Consider the following 16,072-nt stretch of genomic DNA (forward strand, 5'->3'; position numbering starts at 1 on the left):
CTCTACATTAAGGTGGCTCCAGAATTATTAATAGTGAGCAGATGGAGGTGCCAACGAAACTGCAGCTAAAGTCGAGAAGAAATAAACACATCTCTTACTCACGATACTCACTCTCTTCTTGCCGTGAAGGGGTGGGGCAGGCCCCTCTCAGTCCCAGTCCCAGCATTTGCCCTAGCGCATTAGTGTTGTCTTACTGCGCCTCCACGTGTTTCGTACAGCAGTAGGAGGAGGCTGTCTGCGGAAAGGAAACCAACCTGACTTCCTGATACAAGTGTCATTTAATCAATCACTACTGATCTGCATTTAGGGCAGTCGACCGGGTGGCAGATTTCCTATCTGTTGTTTTCTTAGTCTTTTCCTAAATGATTTCAAAGAAATTGGAAATTTATTAAACATCTCCCTTGGTAAGTTTTTCCACTCCCTAACTCCCCTTCCTATAAACGAATATTTGCCCCAATTTGTCCTCTTGAATTTCAACTTTACCTTCATATTGTGAACTTTCCTACTTTATAAGACACCATCCAAACTTATTCCTCTATTGATGTCCTCCCACGCCATCTCTCCACTAACAGCTCGGAACATACCACTTATAATACCAATATAAATGGTCCGTTATTGGACATTATAAATTTTCCAGCTAGCTCATTCTTGGTTGCCAGCGTTTCGCCCTCGTGTGCCAGGGTGGGCTCATCAGTTGGTACCTAGCACACCTACCAATACGCTGGCTAGTGCATATCGTGGAGGCCACTGCGTAGGCTAACTGGAGCCACCGGCAGTGCCAATGCACTAAGAGACTTTGTCTCATCACTAAAAATTGATGCCTGCTTGGCCATCAGATGATATAGATGTTGATTCCCATAGGGAATCTGAAATATTTGTCCTGAATGAGCAAATTTATAATACCAATATAAATGGTCCGTTATTGGACATTATAAATTTTCCAGCTAGCTCATTCTTGGTTGCCAGCGTTTCGCCCTCGTGCGCCAGGGTGGGCTCATCTGTTGGTACCTAGCACACCTACCAATACGCTGGCTAGTGCATATCGTGGAGGCCACTGCGTAGGCTAACTGGAGCCACCGGCAGTGCCAATGCACTAAGAGACTTTGTCTCATCACTAAAAATTGATGCCTGCTTGGCCATCAGATGATATAGATGTTGATTCCCATAGGGAATCTGAAATATTTGTCCTGAATGAGCAAAGTTATAATACCAATATAAATGGTCCGTTATTGGACATTATAAATTTTCCAGCTAACTCATTCTTGGTTGCCAGCGTTTCGCCCTCGTGTGCCAGGGTGGGCTCATCAGTTGGTACCTAGCACACCTACCAATACGCTGGCTAATGCATACCGTGGAGGCCACTGCGTAGGCTAATTGTAGCCACAGGCAGTGCCAATGCACTATGAGAGACTTAGTCTTCATAAATTGATGCCTGCTTGGCCATCAGATGATATAGATGTTGATTCCCATAGCGAATCTGAAATATTTGTCCTGAATGAGCAAATTTATAATATCAATATAAATGGTCCGTTATTGGACATTATAAATTTTCCAGCTAGCTCATTCTTGGTTGCCAGCGTTTCGCCCTCGTGTGCCAGGGTGGGCTCATCAGTTGGTACCTAGCACACCAAGAATGAGCTAGCTGGAAAATTTATAATGTCCAATAACGGACCATTTATATTGGTATTATAAATTTGCTCATTCAGGACAAATATTTCAGATTCCTTATGGGAATCAACATCTATATCATCTGATGGCCAAGCAGGCATCAATTTTTAGTGATGAGACAAAGTCTCTTAGTGCATTGGCACTGCCGGTGGCTCCAGTTAGCCTACGCAGTGGCCTCCACGATATGCACTAGCCAGCGTATTGGTAGGTGTGCTAGGTACCAACTGATGAGCCCACCCTGGCACACGAGGGCGAAATGCTGGCAACCAAGAATGAGCTAGCTGGAAAATTTATAATGTCCAATAACGGACCATTCATATTGGTATTATAAATTTGCTCATTCAGGACAAATATTTCAGATTCCCTATGGGAATCAACATCTATATCATCTGATGGCCAAGCAGGCATCAATTTTTAGTGATGAGACAAAGTCTCTTAGTGCATTGGCACTGCCGGTGGCTCCAGTTAGCCTACGCAGTGGCCTCCACGATATGCACTAGCCAGCGTATTGGTAGGTGTGCTAGGTACCAACTGATGAGCCCACCCTGGCACACGAGGGCGAAACGCTGGCAACCAAGAATGAGCTAGCTGGAAAATTTATAATGTCCAATAACGGACCATTTATATTGGTATTATAAATTTGCTCATTCAGGACAAATATTTCAGATTCCCTATGGGAATCAACATCTATATCATCTGATGGCCAAGCAGGCATCAATTTTTAGTGATGAGACAAAGTCTCTTAGTGCATTGGCACTGCCGGTGGCTCCAGTTAGCCTACGCAGTGGCCTCCACGATATGCACTAGCCAGCGTATTGGTAGGTGTGCTAGGTACCAACTGATGAGCCTACCCTGGCACACGAGGGCGAAACGCTGGCAACCAAGAATGAGCTAGCTGGAAAATTTATAATGTCCAATAACGGACCATTTATATTGGTATTATAAATTTGCTCATTCAGGACAAATATTTCAGATTCCCTATGGGAATCAACATCTATAACATACCACTTAGTCGAGCAGCTCGTCTCCTTTCTCCCAAGTCTTCCCAGCCCAAACTTTGCAACATTTTTGTAACGCTACTCTTTTGTCGGAAATCGCCCAGAACAAATCGAGCTGCTTTTCTTTCGATTTGTTCCACTTCCTGAATCAGGTAAACCTGCTGAGGGTCCCATACACTGGAACCATACTCTAGTTGGGGTCTCACCAGAGACAAATATGCACTGTCCTTTACATCCTTACTACAACCCCTAAATACTCTCATAACCATGTGCAGAGATCTGTACCCTTTATTTACAATCATATTTATATGATTACCCCAATGAAGAACTTTCCTTATAATAATACCTAGGTATTTACAATGATTCCCAAAGGGGACCATATCAACGCAGTAATTAAAACTGAGAGGACTTTTCCTATTTGTGAAACTCACAGCCTGACATTTATCCCCATTTATCATCACACCATTGCCTACTGTCCATCTCACAACATTATCGAGCTCATTTTGCAGTTTCTCACTACCTTGTAACCTGCGAAAAGCCTTATCTCTGATTCCACTTCTTTACACATATCATTGATGTTTATAAGGAAACATAAAGGACCAATAATATTGCCTTGAGGAATTCCCCTCTTAATTATTACTGGGTCAGAAAAAGCTTCACCTACTCTAATTCTCTGAGATCTGTTTTCTAGAAACGGAGACACCCATTCAGTCACTCTTTTGTCAAGTCCAATTGCACTCATATTTGCCAGTAGTCTCCCACGATCTACCCTATCAAATGCCTTGGACAGATCAATCGCGAAACAGTCCAATTGACCTCCTGAATCCAGGAAATCTGCTATACCTTGCTGGAATCCTACAAGTTCGGCTTCAGTGGAATAACCTTTCCTAAACCAAAACTGCCTTCTATCAAACCAGTTATTAATTTTGCAAACATGTCTTATCTAATCAGAGAGAGTGCTTGTCAAACTTACTGGCCTGTAATTTTCAACTTTATGTCTATCACCCTTTCCTTTATATACAGGGGCTACTATAGCAACTCTCCATTCATTTGGTAAAGTTCCCTCATGCAAACAATAATCAAACAAGTACTTCAGATATGGTACTATATCCCAACCCATTGTCTTTAATATATCCCCCGAAACCTTATCAATTTCAGCTGCTTTTCTAGTTTTCAACTTTTGTATCTTACTGTAAAAGTCATTGCTGTCATAGGTAAATTTTAATACTTCTTTAGTATTAGTAACCTCCTCTATCTGGACATTATCCTTGTAACCAACAATCTTTACATACTACTGACTGAATACTTATGCCTTTTGAAGATCCTCGCATTCATACTCCCCTTGTTCATTAATTATACCTGGAATGTCCTTCTTGGAAACTGTTTCTGCCTTAAAGTAAGTTTTACCTATACATACTCTCCCATTTTTCACTAAAATTAGTATGGCCACCAATTATGCTTGCCGTCATGTTATCCTTAGCTGACTTCTTTGCTAGATTCAATTTTCTAGTAAGTTCCTTCAATTTCTCCTTACTTCCACAGCCATTTCTAACTCTATTTCTTTCCAGTCTGCACCTCCTTCTTAGTCTTTTTACTTTCCTGTTATAATATAGTGGGTCTTTACCACCATCCCAGAGTCTGTTTACATTTGTATTTACCGTTTTCTACCGATCATAATTACTTATTAAAAACTCCCTAATGCCTGTTTTTATCAGCCATATGGTACTGCCTAACAGTCTTAATTTTAATCTCTTCCTTTCTTTCACATTTATTTTTAACTACGACAAAAACCGCTAATACCATCTATTACTTCGGTTTCTCTATAGAGCTCATCTGGTTTTACCAGCACCACATCCAGAATATTGTTCCCTCTAGTTTGTCCCATCACTTTCTGAATCAGGTGCCCTTCCCATATTAACTTATTTGCCATTTGTTGGTCATGATTCCTGTCGTTCCCATTACCTTCCCAATTGACATTTGGTAAATTGAGATCACCCGCTACAATCACGTTCATTTCCTTATCGTTTCCCACATAGCTGATTATCTTATCAAATAATTCTGAATCAGCATCTGTGCTACCCTTTCCTGGTCTGTACACTCCAAAGACATCAAGTTGCCTATTATCTTTAGAAATGAGCCTCTCCCCTAGAATTTCGTGCTTGTCATCTTTAACTTTTTCGTAGCTTACAAATTCTTCTTTCACGAGAATGAATACTCCCCCCTACCATTCCTATCCTATCTCTACGATACACCCTCTACTTCCGTGAGAAAATTTCTGCATCCATTATATCATTTCTCAGCCATGATTCAACTCCTATTACAATATGTGGTAAGTATATATCTGTTAAATTACTTAATTCTATTCCTTTCTTTACAATACTTCTACAATTGAGCACTAACAGTTTAATGTCATCCCTACTTGATTTCCAGTTCCCTGTTCCTTTAACACCGCTCCCTAGGCCACTCTGTTTCCCTGAATGTACCTCCCTATGACCCTTCCAAACAAATTTCCTAACTTATATGTTCCACTGCGGTTTAAGTGAAGGCCATCTGAGCGCAGATCCCTATCTCCTACCCACCCATTAGGATCTAGAAATTTCACTCCCAGTTTCCCACATACCCACTCCATAGTCTCATTTAAATCCCCAATCACCCTCCAGTCAGTATCCCTCCCTCGCAGAATTCCACTGATAATCTCCGCTTTCTTAAATTTCATCCGTGCTGCATTTACCAGATCCCACACATCTCCAACTAAGTTGGTACTTATACCTGCTTGTCTTACGTTGTTAGTACCAACGTGAAACACTACCACCTTCTCCTTTCCCACCTCCCTCTCTTCTACTACCCTGAACATCTGCCTCAACCTAATTTCTGGATAACACTCTACTCTGGTACCCTTTCCTCCACACACTTTCCCGACATGTATAACAATAGAATCCCCCATGACCAGAGCCTCAACCCTACCCACCTCATTTGATGCCCTCCCCTCCTGGTCAGTCCTATCTTTCCTGACAGCTGCAGAAGCTACTTCCTCTTCCCTTTCCTCGATCCCATGACCCTGTTCCACCTGTCTTTTCCTATCCACTACTCCACATTTCCCTTTCCTACCTTTTCCCTTTCTCCTGCTTCCAGCCTTCTCGGCAAGAGTTCCCTGTTCCTCATCTTCCCTCGGTTGTTCTACCTGCAGTGACTCGTACCGATTTCTCACCGATACTTGTCCTGAATTTTTATCCTGAATGGAGCCCTTAGTCTGCAATCTCCTTCCCCTTAAAACATTAGACCATCTGTCTTCCACAATTTCCCCCTTTCCTTCCAATCCCTCTATTACACCTACTGTATCCTGTACATTGTTTGGAGGCCTACTTTCCTTCCTGTCCTCTGAGAGAATCCTAATTATCTCCCTCAAGCTCTCCAACTCCTCCCTCGTACTCCTTAATGCCTGGCCACACCCACAGTCCCTACACTCGCATTGCTTAGCCATTGTTTACTAAATAATGAAAAGAAAAGGAAAAATAATATAACTTATTCTGTGCGAAATAAAAATGAAAGGAAAGAAATATTGTCTAGGTTAGTTTACAAAGAACACACAACAGTAATTTATTTAATATAGGCTACTACTACACTACTATACTACTTAATTGTACTATTTTTATTCCTACAACACGCTAACGCGATAAAAATCGCTGTTAATTACTGGAAACAGAATAATACACAAGAATTATACAATTCTTAACTGCAGTTAAGTCTACCCTAATTACAACAGAATTTTAGTAAGAGAATTACTACAAATACTACAGAAACGGTACTATACTATACAAATATTTCATAGTAATAGGATAAACACACTTCTTACTAATAAGATGCTATAATACACTACAATAATGTTAAACTACGTTCAGACTAAGTACAGATATCGTTACTACAATACGCTACAATAATTTTAAACTACGTATTCTAATTATTATTAAATTACAACAGGTTATTACAAGCACAAACAGAAAAGAACATTACCATTCAAGTTCGAAATTCGCAAAACTACTCAAAATTATTGAATAGGCACTCTAATTCCTAATAAGTTACTATACTACACTACAATAATGTTAAAACTACGTTCAGAGGAATCCTAGCTTCTTACTGAGCACAAATAGAAATAAAAATTCCAATTAGGCCTGAATTTAGATATTCGCAAGAATTACCGGTAGGTACCGTACTCAAAGATTACCAACAAAGTTAAACACTGTTGTTGTTGTTGTTGTTTGAGTCATCAGTACAAAGACTGGTTTGATGCAGCCCTCCATGCCACCCTATCCTGTGCTAACCTTTTCATTTCTACGTAACTATTGCATCCTACTTCTGCTCTAATCTGCTTGTCATATTCATACCTTGGTCTACCCCTACCGTTCTTACCACCTACACTTCCATCAAAAACCAACTGAATAAATCCTGGGTGTCTTAAGATGTGTCCTATCATTCTATCTCTTCTTCTCGTCAAATTTAGCCAAATCGATCTCCTCTCACCAATTCGATTCAGTATCTCTTCATTCGTGATTCGATCTATCCATCTCACCTTCAGCATTCTCCTATAACACCACATTTCAAAAGCTTCTATTCTCCTTCTTTCTGAGCTAGTTATCGTCCATGTTTCACTTCCATACAATGCCACGCTCCACACAAAAGTCTTCAAAAACATCTTTCTAATTCCTATATCAATGTTTGAAGTGAGCAAATTTCTTTTCTTAAGAAAGCTCTTCCTTGCTTGTGCTAGTCTGCATTTTATGTCCTCCTTACTTCTGCCATTGTTAGTTATTTTACTACCCAAGTAACAATATTCATCTACTTCCTTTAAGACTTCATTTCCTAATCTAATATTTCCTGCATCGCCTGCCTTCGTTCAACTGCAATCCATTACTTTTGTTTTGGACTTATTTATTTTCATCTTGTACTCCTTACCCAAGACTTCATCCATACCATTCAACAACTTCTCGAAATCTTCTGCAGTCTCGGATAAAATAACAATATCATCGGCAAATCTCAAGGTTTTGATTTCCTCTCCTTGGACTGTGATTCCATTTCCAAATTTCTCTTTGATATCCTTTACTGCCTGTTCTATGTAAACATTGAAAAGAAGAGGGGACAAACTGCAGCCTTGCCTCACTCTTTTCTGGATTGCTGCTTCTTTTTCAAAGCCCTCGATTCTTATCACTGCAGACTGATTTTTATACAGATTGTAGATAATTCTTCGTTCTCGGTTTCTGATCCCTATCATCTTCAGAATCATAAATAGCTTGTTCCAATCAACATTATCGAATGCCTTTTCTAGATCTACGAATGCCATGTACGTGGGCTTGTCCTTCTTGATTCGATCCTCTAACATCAGACGTAAAGTCAGGATTGCTTCACATGTTCCTACATTTCTTCTGAAACCAAATTGATCTTCTCCCAACTCAGCTTCAACTTGTTTTTCCATTCTTCTGTAAATAATACGTATTAAAATTTTGCAGGCATGAGATACTAAACTAATGGTGCGGTAGTTTTCACACCTGTCAGCACCGGCTTTCTTGGGAATAGGTATAACAACTTTCTTCCGAATATCGGATGGGACTTCTCCTGTCTCATACATCTTGCACACTAAATGAAATAACCTTGCTGTGCTGGTTTCTCCTAAGGTAGTCAGTAATTCAGAGGGAATGTCATCAATTCCAGGTACCTTGTTCCTATTGAGGTCACTCACAGCTCTGTCAAACTCTGACCTCAAAATTGGGTCTCCCATTTCATCAGCATTAACAGCCTCTTCATGTTCCAGAACCAAATTATCTACATCTTTACCTTCATACAACTGTTGGATATGCTCCTGCCATCTTTCTGCTTTGTCTTCTTTCCCTAGAAGTGGCTTTCCATCTGAGCTCTTAATATTCATACACCTAGATTTCCTTTCTCCAAAGGTTTCCTTGATTTTCCTGTATGCAGCATCCACCTTTCCCAGGACCATACAGCCTTCGACATCCTTGCACTTCTCCTTCAGCCATTCTTCCTTAGCTACCTTGCACTTTCTATCCACTTCATTCTTTAATTGCCTGTATTCTTTTCTGCTCTCTTCATTTCTAGCATTCTTGTATTTTCGTCGTTCATCAATCAGGTCTAGTATCTCCTGAGTTATCCACTGATTCTTAGTTGATCTTTTCTTCCTTCCTAACATTTCTTCAGCAGCCCTACTGACTTCATTTTTCATGACTCTCCACTCTTCCTCTACAGTGTTTCCTTCAGCCTTTTCATTTAGTCCTTGTGCAACATGTTCCTTGAAACAATGCCTCACACTCCTTTCTTTCAACTCGTCTAGATCCCATCTTTTTGCATTCTTTCCTTTCTTCAATTTCTTCAACTTCAGATGGCATTTCATGACCAACAAGTTGTGGTCAGAGTCCACGTCTGCTCCTGGGAAAGTTTTGCAATCCAACACCTGGTTTCTGAACCTCTGCCTAATCATAATGAAGTCTATTTGATACCTTCCAGTTTCTCCAGGTCTCATCCACGTATACAGCCGTTGTTTGTGGTGTTTGAACCAAGTATTGGCAAGGACTAAATTATGACCAGTGCAGAATTCAACCAGCCGACTTCCTCTTTCGCTCCTTTGTCCCAATCCAAATTCTCCTGTACTACCTTCTCTTCCTTGGCCTGCCACTTCATTCCAGTCTCCCATCACAATTAGATCTCGTCACCTTTTACATATTGTATTAAATCTTCTATCTCCTCATATATTCTTTCAATTTCTTCATCATCCGCTGAACTAGTTGGCATATAGACCTGCACTATTGTGGTGGGCATTGGTTTGGTGTCTATCTTGACGACAATAATTCTTTCACTATGCTGGTCGTAGTAACTTACCCGCTGCCCTATTTTCTTATTCATTATTAAACCAACTCCTGCATTTCCCCTGTTTGATTTTGTGTTGATAATTCGGTAGTCGCCTGACCAAAAATCTTGTTCTTCCTACCAACGTACTTCACTTATACCAACTACATCTAACTTTAGCCTATCCATCTCCCTTTTCAGATTCTCTAACCTACCACAACGATTTTAACTTCTAACATTCCACGCTACGACTCGCAGAATGTCAGTATCCATCTTCCTGATGATCGCCCCCTCTCGTGTAGTCCCCACCCGGAGATCCGAATGGGGGACTAGTTTACCTCCGGAATATTTTACCCGGGAGGAAGCCATCATCAGTACATCATTCATACAGAGAGAGCTGCATGTCCTCGGGAGTTATTTACGGCTGTAGTTTCCCGTTGCTTTCAGCCGTGTAGCAGCATCAACATAGCTAAGCCATGTTGAGTATTGTTACAAGGCCGTATCAGTCAATCATCTAGACTGCTGCCCTTGCAACTACCGAAAGGCTGCTACCCCCCTTTCGATGAACCATTCGTTAGTCTGGTCTCTCAACCGATACCCATCCGATATGGTTGCACCTGCGGCTTGGCTATCTGCATCATTGGGACACGCAAGCCTCCCCACCGCGGCAAGGTCACATGATTCGCAGGGGAGGAGTTAAACTCTATACAGATTAATATTTGTACTACTTTGTCCTACTATGCTGTAATAGAAATGAAACCTGCCGTATGCACACGAATATAACTGGCAGGATACTATCTAATATATTGTACCTACACTACAATTCTAAACTGGAATGGGGTTATGTGATCTTTACAGATGGTGGATTTTCCCTCCTCCGCGGGACGGAGAATAAAAATGTCCTTAAATGTTGAAAAATATGAGGTTGTTTACAATATATTCTCAAACGTAACTGAAACGTAACTGTGCCGTGAAGAGAAAATCCACACCGGCAGATGTCTGTATTAAAGCATAAATCAACGAGAACAGAGAAAAAGGTATTGAATACAATGTTAAAGAAATGTCATCTAAAATTGAGAAAGCAATGAGCTGTCTTTTAAAAATGAAATCTTCCAGTGGTTATCGGCACTGCTTAATCATGAGCAGTTACTGCCACTCTGTTTGAGGAAACTGCTACTGCAGCCATGGCACAGTGTTTCAGTGGGAAGGAGCAGCATGCTGATATTTGATGAGCTAAAGTTTACACAAGGAGTTCTCTACAAGTCTGATTCGTTATGAGTGAAGGTTTCTTTATTTGGGAGCATTTACTTCAGAGGAAAGCAAGGATCAGTCGGCAAATCCTGCTCTAGTCTTCGCGCATTTCCCTTTCTGTGCAACTGGATCCAGCCAAAGCAAGCCTGGTGATAAAATTGCAAATATTTTAATTCTTGTCATGATACAGGCGTGTGTAGGAGTCGCTGGTACATGTCTCATGGCAGCAAGTTGAATGGACAGTTATGGAAATCCTTAGGAATATCCGGCAACACAAAGAATCTAAAATGTTCAATTTCGAATCCAGCTGACACCAGCAGAAAACTGTGGCCATTTTCAGACGCGCCACATATCCGTGACAAAGTACATGTTAAAGACGATCGTGATATTGTTGATTATTCGATTTACACATTCGAAGAGAGCTGGCTGCTTCCAAGACACTCGAAACTGTCCAGCTCCTCAAATCAACAGTAGATAGAAGCCCTGGTCCTCCTGCTGGGCAACATTGTTAAGGCGTGGTTAGCAGGTTCGAGTCCCATGGGTCTCCACCATCAGATTGTTGGCCGGCAGGGTAGGATAGGTGCTGGTATAGAATTTCTAATCACTAGATTACATGCGAAAAGCCTGTATTCATTCGAAACAGCACCGCAGTGTAAATTTAGAGCGAGGGCATATGACGCACTTGATGGTGATTCGTCCGTCTGACGGAGAAGTTAAGTCATGAACATTTGATAGAAGCTGTACCGCGTTTCACCCTCTCCTCTTCTGCTATCACACATCACGTCTCCTGTGTACACTACGGTGCCTCCTGACTAAAGAACACGACAAAACAAAGGATGTCATTCTCACTCATGTGATAGTCGAAAAGTGTGAACTAGTTTTTGAAATGTTTTGTCCTAACTGTTCACAGAATACAAACAGTTTGAAGATTTCAACTGTTATAAGGGATACATGGAAAAGAAGAAGTGGATTGACGCCAGGTACCAATGCAAAAGAGATGGTGGTGATCTCATGGTCCTTGAGAGTGTCGGCGAGAGGAAAGAGGTGTTCCCTACAATGTACAAGAGCGTGAAGAAGGACAAATGGCGCCCTTGGATGGGAGTGTACAAGGACACAGGTGATAATAGTTGGGTGTCTGTCTTAGGTGAGTTATTCTCTCTTCTACTAAAGAAATACTGGCTTTCGGACGGAATACCTTTGTCATATTGAACAACAGAAGCTCAGCTGTAGTTAGCGATGTCACAGGCTAATGAGCGCACGGGGGGGTTGATAACCACCCCATTCAGGAGAGGAATGAACAAGTAGCTCAGCTGTAGTTAGCGATGTCACTGACTAACGAGCGAACGGCAGTGGTTAACCACCCTCAATAAAGGGAGGAATGTACAAGTAGCTCAGCCGTAGTTAGCGATGTCACTGGCTACTGAGCGCACGGGGGTAGATAACCACCCAAATCAGGAAGGAATGTACAAGTAGCTCAGATGTAGTTAGCAATGTCACTGGTTAATTAGCGCAAGTGTGTAGATAAACACCAACAATCAGGTAGGAAAGAAAAAGTAGCTCAGCCGCAGTTAGCTATGTCACCGGCTAATGAGCGCACGGGGGTTGATAACCACCCCATTCAGGAGAGGAATTAACAAGTAGCTCAGCTGTAGTTAGCGATGTCACTGGCTAATGAGCGAACGGCAGTAGATAACCACCCTCAATAAGGGGAGGTATGTACAAGTAGATCAGCTGTAGTTAGCGATGTCACGGGCTAATGAGCGCACAAGGTAAGATAACCACCCGCATTCAGGGAGGAATGTACAAGTAGCTCAGCTGTAGTTAGCGATGTCACTGGCTAATGAGCGTACGGGGTTTGATAACCACCCCATTCAGGAGAGGAATGAAAAATTAGCTCAGCTGTAGTTACAGATGTCACTGGCTAATGTGCGCACGGCAGTAGATAACCACCCCAATCAGGAAGGAATGTACAAGTAGCTCAGCTGTAGTTAGCGATGTCACTGGCTAATTAGCGCAAGGGGGTTGATAATCACCCTATTCAGGAGAGGAATTAACAAGTAGCTCAGCTGTAGTTAGCGATGTCACTGGCTAATGAGCGTACGGGGTTTGATAACCACCCCATTCAGGAGAGGAATGAAAAATTAGCTCGGCTGTAGTTACAGATGTCACTGGCTAATGTGCGCACGGCAGTAGATAACCACCCCAATCAGGAAGGAATGTACAAGTAGCTCAGCTGTAGTTAGCGATGTCACTGGCTAATTAGCGCAAGGGGGTAGATAAACACCAACAATCAGGGAGGAATGTACAAGTAGCTCAGCTGTAGTTAGCGATGTCACTGGCTAATGAGCGCACGGGGGTTGATAATCACCCTATTCAGGAGAGGAATTAACAAGTAGCTCAGCTGTAGTTAGCGATGTCACTGGCTAATGAGCGAACGGCAGTAGATAACCACCCTCAATAAGAGGAGGAATGTACAAGTCGCTGAGCTGTAGTTAGCGATGTCACTGGCTAATGAGCGCAAGGGGTTGGATAAACACCAATAATCAGGGTGGAATGCACAAGCAGCTTAGCTGTTGTAAGAGATGTCACTGGCTAATGAGCGCAAGGGTTGGATAAACACCACCAATCAAGGAAGAATGAAGAAGCAGCTTAGCTGTAGTTAGCGATGTCACTGGCTAATGAGCGCACGGGGGTAGGAAACCACCGCCAATCAGGGAGGAATGTACAATTATCTCAGCTGTAGTTAGAGATGTCACTGGCTAATGAGCGCACGGGGGTTGATAACCACCCCATTCAGGAGAAGAATGAACAAGTAGCTAAGCTGTAGTTAGCGATGTCACTGGCTAGTGAGCGAACGGCAGTAGATAACCACCCTCAATAAGGGGAGGAATGTACAAGTAGCTCAGCAGTAGTTAGCTATGTCACTGGCTAATGAGCCCAAGGGGTTGGATAAGCACCACCAATCAGGGAGGAATGTACAAGCAGCTAAGCTGTAGTTAGCGAAGTCACTGGCTAATGAGCGCACGGGTGTAGATAACAACTCCCAATCAGAGAGGAATGAACAAGTAGCTCAGCTGTTGTTAGTGATGTCGCTGGCTAATGAGCGCACGGCAATAGATAACCACCCCCAATCGGAGGAGGAATGTACAAGTAACTCAGCTTTATTTAGCGATGTCACTGGCTAATGAGGGCCCGGGCTTAGATAAGAACCTCCATTCAGGGAGGAATGAGGAAGTAGCTCAGCTGTAGTTAGCGATGTCACTGGCTAACGTGCGCACGGCAGTAGATAACCACCCCCGATCATAGGAGGCATGTACAAGTAGCTCAGCTGTAGTTAGCGATGTCGCTGGCTAATGAGCGAACAGCAGTAGATAACCACCCTCAATAAGGGGAGGAATGTACAAGTAGCTCAGTTGTAGTTAGCGATGTCACAGGCTAATGAGCGCACAAGGTTAGATAACCACCCCCATTCAGGGAGGAATGTACAAGCAGCTCAGCTGTATATAGCGATGTCACTGGCTAATGAGCGCACGGGGGTAGATAACCACCCCAATCAGGGAGGAATGTACATGGTGCTCACCTGTAGTTAGCGATGTCACTGGCTAATGAGCGAACAGCAGTAGATAACCACCTTCAATGAGGGGAGGAATGTAAAAGTCGCTCAACTGTAGTTAGCGATGTCACTGGCTAATGAGCGCAAGGGGTTGGATAAACACCACCAATCAGGGAGGAATGAAGAAGCAGCTTAGCTGTTGTAAGAGACGTCACTGGCTAATGAGCGCAAGGGGTTTGATAAACACCACCAATCAGGGAGGAATGAAGAAGCAGCTCAGCTGTAGTTAGCGATGTCACTGGCTAATGAGCGCACGGGGGTAGGTAACCACTGCCAATCAGGGAGGAATGTACAAGTCGCTCAGCTGTAGTTAGCGATGTCACTGGCTAATGAGAGCACGGGGGTAGGTAACCACCGCCAATCAGGGAGGAATGTACAAGTAGCTCAATTGTAGTTAGCGATGTCACGGGCTAATGAGCCCACAAGGTTAGATAACCACCCCCATTCAGGGAGGAAAGTACAGGCAGCTCAAATGTAGTTAGCGATGTCACTGGCTAATGAGCGCACGGGGGTAGATAACCATCCCTAATCAGGGAGGAATGTACAAGTAGCTCAGCTGTAGTTAGCAATGTCACTGGCTAATGAGCGAACGGCAGTAGATAACCACCCTCAATAAGGGGAGGAATGTACAAGTAGCTCAGCTGTAGTTGGCTATGTCACTGGCTAATGAGCGCAAGGGGTTGGATAAGCACCACCAATCAGGGAGGAATGTACAAGCAGCTCAGCTGTAGTTAGCGATGTCACTGGCTAATGAGCGCACAGGTGTAGATAACCACTCCCAATCAGAGAAGAATGAACAAGTAGCTCAGCTGTAGTTAGCGATGTCACTGGCTAATGAGCGAATGGCAGTAGATAACCACCCTCAATAAGGGGAGGAATGTACAAGTAGCTCAGCTGTAGTTGGCTATGTCACTGGCTAATGAGCGCAAGGGGTTGGATAAGCACCACCAATCAGGGAGGAATGTACAAGCAGCTCAGCTGTAGTTAGCGATGTCACTGGCTAATGATCGCACGGGGGTAGATAACCACCCCCAATCAGAGAAGAATGTACAAGCAGCTCAGCTGTAGTTACCGATGTCACTGGCTAATGTGCGCACGGCAGTAGATAACCACCCCCGATCGTAGGAGGCATGTACAAGTAGCTCAGCTGTAGTTAGCGATGTCATTGGCTAATGAGCGCACGGGTGTAGATAACCACTCCCAATCAGAGAGGAATGAACTAGTAGCTCAGCTGTATTTAGCGATGTCACTGGCTAAAGAGCGCCCGGGTTTAGATAACAAACCCCATTCAGGGAGGAATGAAGAATTAGCTCAGCTGTAGTTAGCGATGTCACTGGTTAATGAGCGCACGGGGTTTGCTAACTACCCCATTCAGGAGAATAATGAAAAAGTAGCTCAGCTGTAGTTAGCGATGTCATTGGCTAATGAGCGCACGGGTGTAGGTAACCACTCCCAATCAGAGAGGAATGAACAAGTAGCTCAGCTGTAGTTAGCGATGTCACAGGCTAATGAGCGCACGGGAGCAGATAACCACACCATTCAGGGAGGAATGAACAAGTAGCTCAGCTGTAGTTAGCGATGTCACAGGCTAAAGAGCGCACGGCGTTTGATAACCACTCCCATTCAGGGAGGAATGAACTAGTAGCTCAGCTATAGTTAGGGACTTCAATGGCTAATGAGCGCACGGGAGTAG

The sequence above is a fragment of the Anabrus simplex genome, chromosome 13, assembly GCF_040414725.1.
Source record: "Anabrus simplex isolate iqAnaSimp1 chromosome 13, ASM4041472v1, whole genome shotgun sequence".
Taxonomy (NCBI): Eukaryota; Metazoa; Arthropoda; class Insecta; order Orthoptera; family Tettigoniidae; genus Anabrus; species Anabrus simplex.